This window comes from Macrotis lagotis, chromosome 1 (assembly GCF_037893015.1).
Source record: "Macrotis lagotis isolate mMagLag1 chromosome 1, bilby.v1.9.chrom.fasta, whole genome shotgun sequence".
Lineage (NCBI taxonomy): Eukaryota > Metazoa > Chordata > Mammalia > Peramelemorphia > Peramelidae > Macrotis > Macrotis lagotis.
Window position 1 is genome coordinate 114383650 of NC_133658.1, and position 14187 is coordinate 114397836.

At 35.1% G+C, this 14187-nt stretch overlaps 1 long non-coding RNA gene across 2 annotated transcripts; it reads right to left on the reverse strand.

Annotated features, from left to right (window-relative positions):
- Positions 1-248: 248 nt before the first annotated feature.
- Positions 249-8976, reverse strand: LOC141514048 (uncharacterized). Of its 2 annotated transcripts, XR_012475939.1 has the most exons (4): positions 8514-8976; positions 3476-3687; positions 777-1030; positions 249-524 (listed from the first exon to the last, which is right to left on the reverse strand). It is a non-coding gene; the product is annotated as an uncharacterized LOC141514048 (long non-coding RNA). The 2 variants fall into 2 exon arrangements; XR_012475938.1 differs by having other exon boundaries at positions 249-1030.
- Between the last annotated feature and the right edge of the window lie 5211 nt (positions 8977-14187).

The following is a 14187-nucleotide window of genomic DNA, read 5'->3' on the forward strand; positions in this document are numbered from 1 at the left end:
ATCACCTGCAAGCTATGCGGCCCTGGACAAGTCACCTAATGCCTGACTGCTCTGTTGATTCATCTATAAAATGGGTATTATAATAATAGCATATGGCATTCATGGTTGCTGTGAGATGATATATATAAAGTGCTTTGTAAACCTCAATATACTCTATAAATACTATAATTTATATGACAAGGTGATGATTTAATTTTTATGAATTAAAAACATTAAACACTGGTATCATTTCCATTTGGAGGAGTTCTTATTTTTCCACTGTACATCTGATATTTTTATAGCATCTGACATAGCAATTCTGCTATTAACATTTTACTTGGTTCATTGATCTATAAAAATTCTCTGGAAATTGGGCCACAATTGAACCCTTGAATAAGTCTCTTTTTTGGTAGGGAGGTAGTATTGGTGGGGGTTACTTGAAGTTGTCTTTCATTCTTCAATTAAGTGGAATATGATGAAGTTGAAGATGAGCCCAGTGAAGTTCATGACCCCCTGAATAACTGGAAGTAACTTCTGAGATTTTTCTACAAAAGCAAGTAACAGGACGAAGAGATCAGCAGGGTTTAGACACATTCAAGGTGAATACACAGAACTTGTGCAAAATAAAATAAAATAAAGCATTTAAGCAGCAAGATATAGTGACACTGACTGAGAAAGCAGAGTCCAACAGACGATTAAAGATTCTCACCGTCAAGATTGTCAAATGGCTGAAGAAGCTCCTCTAGTAACAATGGGAACAGGTGGAAGAAAAAGTAGAAAAGCTTAAAACATCAAACCTCATATCAGAAGAAGTCTGCTTCCCAGTGGCCATTTACTGATCTTTTCAAAACGTCCTTGGTATATGCATCTTCTTCTATTAAACTATGGAACGAAGTGCTCTGAAGGCATTAGATGAGGCAGGGGGCTAATAGTCTGGTCTTTCCATTTTGAAGTCTCCGATTCTATTTTATTAAATCCCAGGTGAAAGTAGTTTGGTGTACTCAGACCGAAGAACCAAATGGCCATTCTCTACTCCAGGTTGTCATGAATTCTGATAAAAAAAAATAATCCATCATTACATCAATAGTAATGCCTGCATTGAGCATATCTTTTTAGTAAATAGGGAAAAGAATTATACAAAATTCACCCATGTTATTTCCACATGTGGTATAGACATAAACCTGAAAAACAATAACAAAATGGCAGTAACTGTTGTCTTTCAGAATTGGGGACTAACTGTTAAAAGCAACCAAAAAATATTTTAAAGGGATCTTTATAGCAAGCAATGGTTTGATGACCATTTAGAAATCCAGATGATGAATGATGACCATTTAGAAATCCAGATAAAACTTGTACCTCTTTTTATACCATGCTGAAATCTAAAAGGTGATTGTGCAGATGAGATAGGAATTATAGATTTGTTATTCTTTTATAACTCTAAGTTTGAGGTTTCAGATCCTTAGATACTTTACCGGCAATTTGGGGATGCTGTCACTAGGTGGAAGTAGGATACATTTGTCATGTGGTTCAATCTATAAATTGAATATTTTGAGCTTCAGATAGAGGCTTTCAAGATCCATTATATGTTTTATAAACACTTCCACATTCTATTCAAAAGAAAAAAAACCTCTATGGAAATAGTTGAATTCTAATATCAGAGTTTTTATTGATTATAGATTGTCTTCTAATGTCCTCAACAAGTGGTCATCTAGCCTTCCATCTAAGAAGGGAAATCTTAAATCTATCATTATTCATTACCTCTGGATTCACTTTTTTATATCTCTAATGACTAAGGAATTTCTCCTTATATAAATCTTAAGTCTTCTTCCCTGCAGCTTCCACCAACTGTTCCTAGTTCTGCCTTTTGGGACCAAGTGGAAAAAGATCTAATCTTCTTACATGAAAAACCTTCAATTACTTATAGATAAATATAAGAATAATAATAACTGAAATTTATGGAACATTTTCATTATATTTTACATGCTATCTCATTTTTGCTTCACAGTAACCTGAATTACAGTTGTTATTGCATTTGATTTTCAAATGAAGGAACTGAGGCTTAGAGAGGTTATGACTTACTCATTTCACAAGTTAGTAAATATCAAAAGGGAGCTTTCCCAAGTCTAGGTCCAATTCTTTTCTTACCATAGCACACTATCTCTTCATCATATCATTCCAAAGCTTTCTCTGATTTAGACTAAGCAACCTTAGATCTGAAGGAGATCTAAGAAATCCTCTAGGTAAATTCCTGGACTAATTCTTAACTATTAGCAGTCAGAAAGTATATTTTATACCCAGATTTCACTGGAATTGTTATCTTACCCTAGCTAAATTCTATTTTGAATTTATTTCAAGGCAAGAAGTTCTGAAAGGTGGATAATGTTGTACCTGGACTAAGGAAGACCTGATTGTAAATTCCACTTTAGAGATTTCCACTTTAGAGACCCTGAGTAAAACAATCTCTCTCAACCTTGATGTCTTCATCTGTAAAATGGGAATAATAATAGTACTTATCACATAATGTTGTTGTGAGAACTATTGAAAAAATATGTCAAGTGCTTTGCAAACCTTAGAGTGTTATTATTATCTTCTTGAAATAAAATACTTCTGGTATACGACTCCACAAGTGTAAACCAGTTTGTTATCAAAAGCCCCAATGGCTTCTCTCAGCTGATGGCTTTACAAACTTCAATGCAGGCAATCATTCTTACAACTGTTCTCTTTTACAGTGTTAAGGAAAATTTTTCTCCACCAATTAATTATCTGACTACCTGCACTTCTTAACCAGTTATCTGCTAACAAGGCTGTAGTATCATAAAGCTGTAAAGGCTAGTCCACTTTTTACTTAAGGATCTTTGCCAGCATCTTTCACTGGAACACCTGGTACACTGAACTCCATTAAATAAATACATAATTTTGCTAGAGAAAGAAGTATTTAATGAGGACTCTCATGCATGCTGACTAGATGGAATAATTCCCATCTCACTACAAATATACAATTATGTAAAAAATAACTTCTACATAAAGAAAAGAAACCAGACATGAGAATAGAGATAGAAATAAAGAAGGGGACTGGAATTAGCAATATTATCTATTAGGAACTGTAACCTTTCACCTGCAATAAGTTTATCTAATATCAAAGATGAGGTCTTCCTTAGATAGAATATGGTCTTCTTGACCAGAGATAAGCAAACTATGACTGGAGGGTTGGGTAAAATCTGGTCCACCCAAATCTGGTCTTCCTCTACTTTTTAATTTCCTGCAAATAAATTTAAAAATCATTTTTAGCAGACAGGCTCTATCAAAAACAGGTGGCAGGTTAGATTTGACCCTCAGGCTGTAGTTAGCCAACCCCTGGTCTAGAGAGCTAAATATTACCTGGTATTTGCAACAAATCACTTTTACCTGCCTCTACAAAGAATTAGCAATCAACAAATATTTATTAAACATTTGCTATGGATAGGGTATTGTGTTTAGCACTGCGGTTGATACCTACCTTTGGTAAGCTCACTAACTGAATATATCTTTCAACAATGCAGCATCTCTGACTTCTTATACTACAGGACTCTTTTCCCTTGTCCTTCCATAAATCCGCCACAGGAGGTCTTTCACTATGGACACCATTACTTAGATTTCTTAGCATTGTGTGACTGAGGTCTGTTAGTACCATTAATTCCAGAATTTTCTTAGGATAATTTCCATTAACACCTAGAAAAGGAAAATGCAAGTCTTATTTAACTACCACCTGGGTAGATTATATTGGTGGTCTAGTACAGAGGGTTCAAAAATGAGACCCAAAGCATTCATTTCAACCAGAACCAGATTAAAATTGAGACATATATGACAAAATCAATAAAAATACAATAGTGTTTAATACATAATAGTGCTTAAGTGTGGTTTTCTAAGTCAAAGAGTCAGAGTCCTTACTTAAAGTGGATCTTCTTTCTATTTGAAACATTGGTCTTCTATATCTAGGATATTCAGTATTCTAAGTGACCCGAGTGTTCATCTATATGAAAGAGAATGGTATATTGGAAGCATTCAGCTACAATTCAGAAGAGGTAGCTTGTAGTGATATCTCTGATAGTAAGCTGCTATGCAACTGTGATTAAATCACCTGTTCAGACTCAGTTTTCTCAACTATGAAATGGTCCTGGATTATATCACTTCTAAGGTCTTTTTGAATTACATGCCCTCTAAAAGTCTTATGACCATGATGTATTAGAGGACTTTGATTCTTTAGATAAGATTGTCAGTGAAGCTAGGTAGCTAGATGACTCAGTGGATAGAGCAGAAATCTGGAGTTAGAAAGACTCATCTTCATAAATTCAAATCTGGACTGACACATAGTAGTTGCGTGGTTCAGGACAAGTCACTTAACCCTGTTTATCTCAATTTTCCCATCTGTTAAATTAGCTGGAGAAGGAAATGGCAAACTATTTCATATTTTTACCAAGAAAATCCAATGGGTTTATGAAGAGTCAAACATGAGTAAAAATGACTGAACAACAGCAACAAAATCAATAAAGTTGGTCTTTGGATTACTCTACTGATATTTATAAGATAGCGTTTATGTAAGAGTATACTGTATCATCTTAAGAAACAGTGTGATGTAGTGGATTAAGAATTGGGCTTGGAGTAGGGAAGTCAAGTTAAGTCAACAATCAATTATTAAGTGTTTATTATATGCCACATACTGCTAAGCACTAGGAATACATAGAAAGGCAAATAGCAATCCCTTGTCTCAAGGACCTCACAATCCAGTGGGAGAAACATATGTATATATGAGATTATCTCAGAGGAAAGGCACTAGCATGAAGAGGGATTAGGTAAAGCCTTCTTGCAGATGGTAGAACTTTAGTTAATACATCCCTTTGAGATTATTTCAACTATGAAACATGTATATGGAACTTGTTCATACATAGTTGATTTTATGTCATCTCCTCCATGGTCTCCTGTGAACAGGGACTGTTTTTAGTCTTTCTTTGCATCCTCAGGGTTTTTATTCGAGTTTAGCACAGAGGAGACAATTAATAAATGTCTTACATGATTGACTTACATGAAGAAGGCTGAGTTAAAGACTTACTTCTGAAATATATTGACTGTGTTACCCTAGGCAAGCTATTTAACCTCTCAGTTCTCCAGACAAGTCTTTAAGACTATATGTTGCATAGAAAAATGCTGACCTGTCTTGGTAGAAATTGTCTTCTTATCAGGAAGTTCCTTATGCCAGTGAAATCAGAGCTAGTCTCTGTTCTTGGGCAACTAGGTGGCACAATGAATAGAGTACAGGTCTTGGAGTCAGGAGGATGGGATCTCAAATTTAGCCTCAGCCGACCTTGGGCAAGTCACTTATTCCTGACTGTCTGGCAGCCAGGGTCATCTTCAGGCAACATGATTCATATCTGGCCATTGGACCCAGATGACTCTGGAGGAGAATGTGAGGCTGGTGACAGCACAGCACCCCCTCACTCAAATCCAATTCATGTGCTTGCTATGGCATCATTTCCCTGATGTCATGGTCTTCTTCCATAATGAAGGACAAAAAAATTATTATTCTCCACATATGGAATATTAGCATGCTAAATACTTTTTTTGCACATCAGTCATATACCAGTCAATACAGAAACATATAATAATTATTAGATCATAGATCACTGAACAATTGAAAGAAAAAGACTAATAAAGCTAAAAATTATTAGATGAGCCATAAACCAATATCAAAGGAAATAAAACCCTCAGTAAATAATAATTCTGCTTTGACACCAAGAATATTTTGTTATTTTATATTCCTTTTAAAGGAGCTATTTTTCATTCATATCACTAGTGTAAATTATGCACAGCAGACTTATTCATTTAATAGGTTCAGGTCAGAGAGTGATTGTATTTCAGCAGTTGGTGCTCAGGGATTTTGTAATTTATGAGGTTTATTAATTTAGCAGATATTTGTTTAAGATGCCACTATCCCTTCAACAAATACTTGCAATAAAAAATCTCCTAGCCAAAATAACATAATTCCAAGGAAATTTTAGTGCTAAGATGTTCAAATTCCACAAAATCATCCAAGTCCCATAAAATTTTGCCTGGAGGAAAATGGCAACAAAGAGAAGTTTAAAAAAAAAGCCATTTGTTCCTTTTGTGAGTGTAAAAGAGGGTAGGTGGGAGATTGAAAGTTAAGTGCTAAGGGACTCTACCTTATTGTTCCCCCTCCAGATTCAATAGGGAATGAAAATTAAAGAAACAGGCAAATGGCCATGGAGGAAGCACTTACTGAAACAGTTTCTCTAAAGAGGGTCATCCCCTCAAACCCTTACCAAAGGGCTTTTGAATTGGCCTATCACCTCTTTGATCACAATACAAGCTAAAAAAAGAGGAGAAAGAACAAGCAAGTACTTTTGCTAATGCAAAATGGGAGAATGAGTGCTGAAAACCAATTCTCTCAGAAAAAGAAAGCATCAGGAAATTTGACTTGGTACCAAGAGCTTTGAGCTGTGACTGCTACAAACTACAGGTTTAAAACACCCATAGTGTGGGGGTAAGTTAAGTCCAATGAGCTTGTGAACTGGAGAAAGAAGGGATGGCAAGGGGAGAAAGGGGACAGGCACAATGACTATTATGTCAAAAGTTATAAATAATCGTAAAACATTTAGATCCATCCATTTGAGACTTTAATGGCAGAAATAAAGTCTGACGAAAGGAAAAGAGGACTTTAAATTGAAAAAAAAAGACTGGGGGGGGTACCTTATAGTTGCCTTGTAGTATTTGAACGGCTATCACATGGAACAAGGCTTAGGTTTGCACATTTGAACCCTAGAAGCAAGAACTATGAGCAAGGAGTGGAAGTTGAAGAGATAGACTTAAATTAGATGTAAAGGAAAACTTCCCAATATTTGGAGCTATTCAAAAATGAAATAATGAAAACAGAATTACTAAGTTGCCTCTTGCTAGAATTTTTCAGGTAAGGACTGGATGATCATTGTTAATTGTATTGTAAAGGAGACTTCTTCAGGAATGAATTGGACTAGCATAATACATAGCATATAGTTAAAGAATAAATGCTTGTTGATAGACTAGATGACTTCTGGGACTTATTACAACTGGGATCTGATCAACTGTGGGAGAATTCAAACTATCTTTTTCATATAGTCACCCCAGAACATGCTTCTTCCTTGGGAGTCTCCTCCCATTGGTGACTTACAACTGGAAACTATTTTGGGGAGTGGCCCAAGCAGGTCATCATTCCTTGCCTTTGTGACTTTTTGAACTATTTTACCTTGTCCCAACATAAGTTCTTTCTTCCTCTTCTTTTTCTGCTCCCTTTTCTGCATTGTTTTTCCCTTATCAGAATTTTCCTTGAGAGCAGAGACTCTTTATCTTTTGTGTAACTCACACCTCAAAGCTCATTGTCGAGACTCTTTTTCTCATTGGTGGAGATAAGTGCCCATGTCTATGTATGGGAAAAGGTGGAATTGGTAAGAGTGACAGAGGAGACCTGGGGTTCTATTTTCAAGAGAAAAGATCTGTGATGCCAACTGCTCTTAAATCATTGAAGGGAGAGAAGGATTCTGGAAAGAATCATACATGAGAAGTGCTGGTAGTATCTATCATGTTGCTATCCTCAGTTTAGTAAACTAAAGTCTTTGAGAAAATTTTCCCTTGGGAGAGATCCTTCTTGCTTGAGTTGTCTCATTCCTAATGGAAAGAGTGCCTTCAATTTGTACTGTCTGGTATTTATTCTTTTATATACTCCTCTGACTTTTGCTTTTTTTTACCTTGGATAAATGTTTCTTTATTTTTGACTATGCATGTACTTTGTAGAACTGATATTTGGTGAAAGTCAAACCTTGGATTTGAATTTCAGGGTTCCCTTTCCCCATTCATGAAAATGGATCAGGAGCTTAGCTTGAATCTTAAAGTTACTTCCCCTAGATTAAAATTAATATAAAGGAACAGATAGTGCTAATTCTAAACTAGTATGCCATCTTTCTTTGAGGAGAGTAGAATGGTCAGTTCTGGTCCTAACCTCCTGCTCCGCTACTTTTAATGCATCCCCTGGTGAAGGGTGAGGGCAGGAAACACTTTTTACCTTCACACCCCCCACATGTGTTACATGTGGGAGACATCCATCTAACACTTGAATTTTTATCTTCAGTTTAGCACAGTTCTAGGCAAAGAGTAAGCTAACCAATGCTGTTGCCTTGCTTCTTACTAAATGCTTGTTTTTGATTAACTGCCTAAAGGAACCCTTTAATTCATTAATTCTGAAAAAAGTTTACCTTGGAATAACACTCCTCTCACCTCACATCACCACTTATTATTCTACTGCATGTTAATATACTGAACTCATAATTCCTTAGAGGTTAAACCTACCTTTCATTTTAAATGAGAAACTCTCTTATTCTTTATCGTCATATTAACCATAGTTCATTGTATTTCTCAAAAATTCATTTAGTTAAATGGTACAGCATTAAAATATAACATTTAAACCTTGCAATCATCCTAATTCATTCAATAAACATTTATTAAATGCCTACTATGTGTGAGGCAGTGGAAGATTTTCAAGTCCAAATGTGATTTAACCATTCTCCTTCCTCCTCAATCTGCTTCTTCTTCTTCTTCTTCTGTTTTTTTTTTTTTTGGACTGACTGGCTTTCTTAAATGTTCCCAGGAAAATTCAAGTACACTTTTCTTGAAAACTTAACAATCAGATAAAACTGTCCTGATTGATGATTCAGAATCATGATTTCCCCACCAAACCAAAGAATGCCTTCCTCATTATCTCCAGTCTCGTCAGTTGAAGCCTGGCCTCATCTTCAGGTAAATGCACTCGGTCCCTTATCTTCTGAAATCAGTTATACACTTTCCTCCAGCAAACCCTGGGCTATAATTGACGAGGTCCCCAGTTGCCTTTTTGATTTCCTTGTGGAATTTAACTGGGACTCCTTCAGCTTAAAAGAAATAGGTATGAGGTAATTCCTTTATTCTTTATTTCTTCTGGCACACTCAACCTGAAAAATAAAAGTTCTCTTATCTTTTTGTCACAAAAAAAGATGTAGTGAAGTAACAATTTGCAGTACTGTTTATGCATAGCAGACATTGTGACCTTATAGAATATGAAAACTAAGCCAGACCTTTCCCATTATGAGATCGTAGGCTTATTAGGCCTAGAAGAGACCTTAGAGATTTAGTCTAATAGTGTCAGACTCAAAAGGAAACAGTCACTAAACCATGATATAAGTATCCCTGCTGGTGCTTATTGATTTAGAAAACCACATATTAACATTATCCCTGGTCACTTGTATTTTTATTGTTTTTGTTAAATATTTCCCAATTGTGTTTTAACCTGGCTCAGTTCTCCTAGGGAATGGCAGTAATGAGCCTTGAAGAGCTTCATGTTGGACACCTCTGATCTAGTCCAAGACTCTGCTTTTTCAGATGAAGAGACCAGGAGCCAAGGAAATTAAATGACTTACCCAAATTCAGTGGCAAAACTCGAATAAGAACTCTGAGTTCACTTCTTCAAGCTGCTTGTTTTATCATACTTGTATACTACCCCATTTTTACATTTCAGAGGAAGAAACTAAGGCCCAGAAGGAATAAGAAAATTGACCAGTCATACAGTTGATTAATTGTAGAAGTGGGATTAGGCTATTGGTTTCCTGGTTTCAGTTCTCCCTATCTCTTTGAAAGAGTTAACTAGGACATTAAAAAAACACAATTATGGCAAACTGGCAAGAATGCTTCTTCAGAAGTTTATTTATTTTTTAAATTTATTTTATTTTTAGTTTATGGAATAACACAAACATTTCTATAGCATGGTATAACAAAAAAAAGATGAGTTTACAAGAAACTGCAAATCTATGTATAACTTGCTACTTCTCTAATCTGAAAGTAGTAGAAACTTTAAATGTAAAAACTTAGCTTTTATTCATTTGCTTTCTTTTATTTCAGCAGCAAGTAACCGCTAAAGAAAGGGAAGCATTTTAGGAAAACTAGAATACCCTTAATTTGGCCACTGACTAACACCATCAATGTTAGTTAATGAATGAGTAAGACTCACAGGGATAAATGATATTTTCCAAAGACAGTAGCAGAATAGGACTCCACATTCCCCCCCCCCCACACACACACACTTTTAAGTGAAAACATCAGATCTGGGAGGAGGAGAGAGAAAATGAGTCAGGATGACAGACAAACAGACAGAGACAAAGACAGAGAAAAGAGAAAGGGGAGAGAGAGGAGGAAGAGTTGAGAGGGGGAGAGAGAAGACAGAGAGAAGCAAAGAGGCAAATAGAGAGACAGCAGAGTAAAAGAAAAGATGAGAGTAGAAAATGATAGGTGTAAATATAGTAAGAAAACATCTGAAACAAATACAAAAATTATTAGCTGCCTATCATTATTAAATACTCTGAAAAGCTTGTGATTAAAAAAAGTTGATCATGCATTGCGATGATTATAATTAGGAATACAGATAATATAAATAAAATTAAACATAATTACTTTTACATATCATACCTGTTCTACATCACTTTTCAGGGTTAGTCCTGAAAGACAACTTATTTGCTCACCCATATTAAAATCCAACTTGCTGATATGCCTTCCAGTGCTAAATTGCAAGTTTCCTAAGCACTAAAAATTGGCTGACCTACTTCTCCTTAGCAATTGAAAGGGATTATTACTGACAATTAGCAAGCAAGCAAGAGTAATAGATAATTTACTTCTAAAATATTTTGCAAGCAGGCACATTTTTATATAAAGAAAACAATATTTGATTGTTGCTTCTTAGTGATTACAATGCTTCTTTTTCCTGTTGAAATATTTTACAAGCTAAGATCTTTGTGTAGATGGTTACAGATTCTTTCTAGAGGGTGATCATTTAGTGCAACATACAGATATTTTTTTCAATATAATTCCCATTATGGCTAATATGATTGAGATCTAAGTAATGCCATTAGCTGTTTAAGGTCAAACATTAACCTTGGAATGCAATCTGGGAATGTTTTTTAAAGTAAATGCTAAAATTTAAATTTTAATATAAACTAAAAATTACAATTACTAGAACTTTCACTTCTCCCTCTTTCTTCCCCAAATTGTCTCATTACATAGATAGATAGTCAGAAAGATAGCCAGACACACATATTTACGTTTTCCCTGAAAAAATGTAAGATTATTGAAAACAAGGACAGTTTTATTTCTGCTTTTATATCCTCAGCATCTAGTCCATTGCCTGGCAGCTAGTAGATGCTTTCTAAATTCTTGTTAATTGATAGAATGGTAGTATAGTAGATACAAAGCAAGACCTGGAGTCAGAAAGTCTTTTACCTTTGTGATCCGGGCAAATCACTTAAACCTATTTGTCTCAGTTTCCTCATCTGTAAAATGAGCTGAAGAACAAGGCAAACCACTTCAGTATCTTTGTCAAGAAAATCCCATGACGAATTAGAAATGACTATAAACACCTGAACAATACCACAGTAAATATTGATAGATTGTATATCTTTCCATTCTGATGTTTATATAGTAAGTGTAAATGATGGATTAATTGGACTGGGATGGATTTCCTAACTTCAATAAGGGACCCCAGTCATAAGCTGCAAACTGAGTACATGACCTGATGGAACCTGACTCCCAAAGAAAGTTGTCAGGTTCTTCTGCTTTCTGACTCAAAGGGACCCCAGTCATAGGCTGCAAACTGAGTACATGACCTGATGGAACCTGACTCCCAAAGAAAGTTGTTAGGTTCTTCTGCTTTCTGACTCATTTGCTGCCAACTCAGAGGGAAATTCAGTAATTCACTTAATAATGAACAGTTTGGGATCATGTCAAGGATCTCCCCAAAAGGAATTAACAAGATCCCTTCTAGAAGGGGCTCAATATTAAAAAATAGATTTGATATAGGACATTTATTAATCAAAGAGTTAACTTGGAAAGATCCTAGTACAGATTTGGGGGGCCCTACCTGCACTTAACTTGTAAGATAGTGTCAGATTATTAATATGTCCTTTTTGGCTTCATTTGTGAACACAACAAAACTGAATTAAAAAAATACACTTGTTGACTGTCCACTTCTAGGATATTTTTTAGAACCAGGTTAGACTCTGGATTAACTAAACTGTATTTCCTGGGTTTTTTTTGCTTCATGCAAACTTTCTTCATCAGCAACTTTCTACATAAAGACTAATTCTTCCGTTCTTCATGGTAATTTTGGGCATTTTACTGTGAGCTTGAAATTTCATGGAAATCTTCAGCTGTGTTACCAAGAATCCTATTCTGATGCTGGAGGGAGGGCTTTATTCCCCCCCTTTCCTTCTTCTTTTCCTTCTTCTTTTTTGATAGCAGAGCTATTGTTTCACAGTTTAAATAACTCAAGTGAAGAAGTGTGAACACAGCTGCTGGCATTTAAAATCTATCAATAGGTAAATAAGGCAAGAAAATAGGGAATAAACCTTGTTTTCAGTCTTGATTGCCAAAACATCAAACTGGAAAACGTTTTAAGAGGAAGTCTTGAAAAACTGCTCAGGTTTTGCTAATGAAAAGAAAAACTGGCATATATGTGTGTGTATATATTATCAAAACATCAAATGTGCTACATGAATCTTGTTTGGACACCTGGATGTTATGTCTTTCAAGTGCCAATGAAAATCGCAAACATTTATTTAGATGTGCTTGATTCATAGGAAAGTAGGAATTAAATAGTTCTTGCTGTTAGAGAACTGTAATGCTTTAAGTTTCCAAAAAGAAATATGCATCATTGTGAACTAAGTATAGCTTACTCCTGAGAAATACACAAATACTACAAAGATCTGAAATCTTTTTGAACTATGTATCCACTCCAATGATGCAAATTAATGCTCAGTTTTGTCTTTCTGTCCTGGGAAACTCTTGTTTGCATCCTCTTATAGGTTTGCTACTGGAGTCTTTCCTTAGGTTCCCTTGATTTTGTGAACTTACCAAAAAGCAAGTGGACAGTGTATCTATTAATTATTCCTCCTCCTTCTCACCATCTGACCTTTTTTGTCATTTCTACATTTTTTGATGACATCCTTTGCAGTGCTCCTTCAACATTTAAAAAAAATTTATTGAATGTGTTGTAATGGGCTAATTTCTATCACATGCTTTTCCATTGTCTTTCTGGAGGAACTTCACCTTATGATATATGATGCCATGTTTCCCAACCATGCATTATCACTAGAAGAAAATTGGTATTAAATGATGACTTTTTGTTTCAGAGAAAAATTTGGAATCATTAAAAATAACTTTTTAACTTTCCAAAGTAACTCAACCTTTTCTCCTGTTCAGTTCTGTGCCAATTCATTTATATTGTCAAAGGTATGTGTACTAATGGATAATTTCTGTAGTTTGTCAACTGCATATCATAATTTGGGCATTATATTCTTTTTTTTTTTTTTTTAGATTTTTCAAGGCAATGGGGTTAAGTGGCTTGCCCAAGGCCACATGACTAGGTAATTTTTAAGTGTCTGAGGTCAGATTTTAACCCAGGTACTCCTGACTCGAAGGCTGGTGCTCTATCCACTGTACCACCTAGCTGCTCCAAGGGCATTATATTCTTATAAAATGATTTTCCTTATTCTAAAATTGAGGACCATCAACAAGTGTGAACATTTCTGTAAACATAGAACTACAGATCCTTATATAGGAAACTACAGGACATCACTATGTAAATAAATATATATATATATATATATACACATATATTATTTATGTTTTTAAAGCATATAATAAATTTAGCAGGTTAGTTTCAAAATTGTCCAGTTTGTAACTTCCTCTGAAACTGTTTTGATTCACTTTTGTGAATTCTTTTAAATGCTTTGTTGATGTTTTTCCCCCCATCTTGTATTTCTTTTGTCATATCTATTATAAACTCCCCTTTCTCCTCAGTTGTACCTCTCCCACCCCACCTCCCCCCCCCCCAAAAAGAAGTATTCTTTTCCTGTTAACTAGTCTACATAGTCAAGTAAAACAAAGGCACACATTGACCATGCTCAACATGTTTATATCATTCTGAACCTTTAGTTCATCACCTCTCTCTCAAGACATAGGAAGTGTTTCATTATTATTCCCACTGGAACAATGGTTGATTATTATGTTGGTCAGAATTCTCAAATCTTTCAAAGTTGTTTTTTCTTTTAAATATTATAGTGTTTCTTTTACAAATTATTCTACTTTTTCTGCTGATTTTCTCTGCAT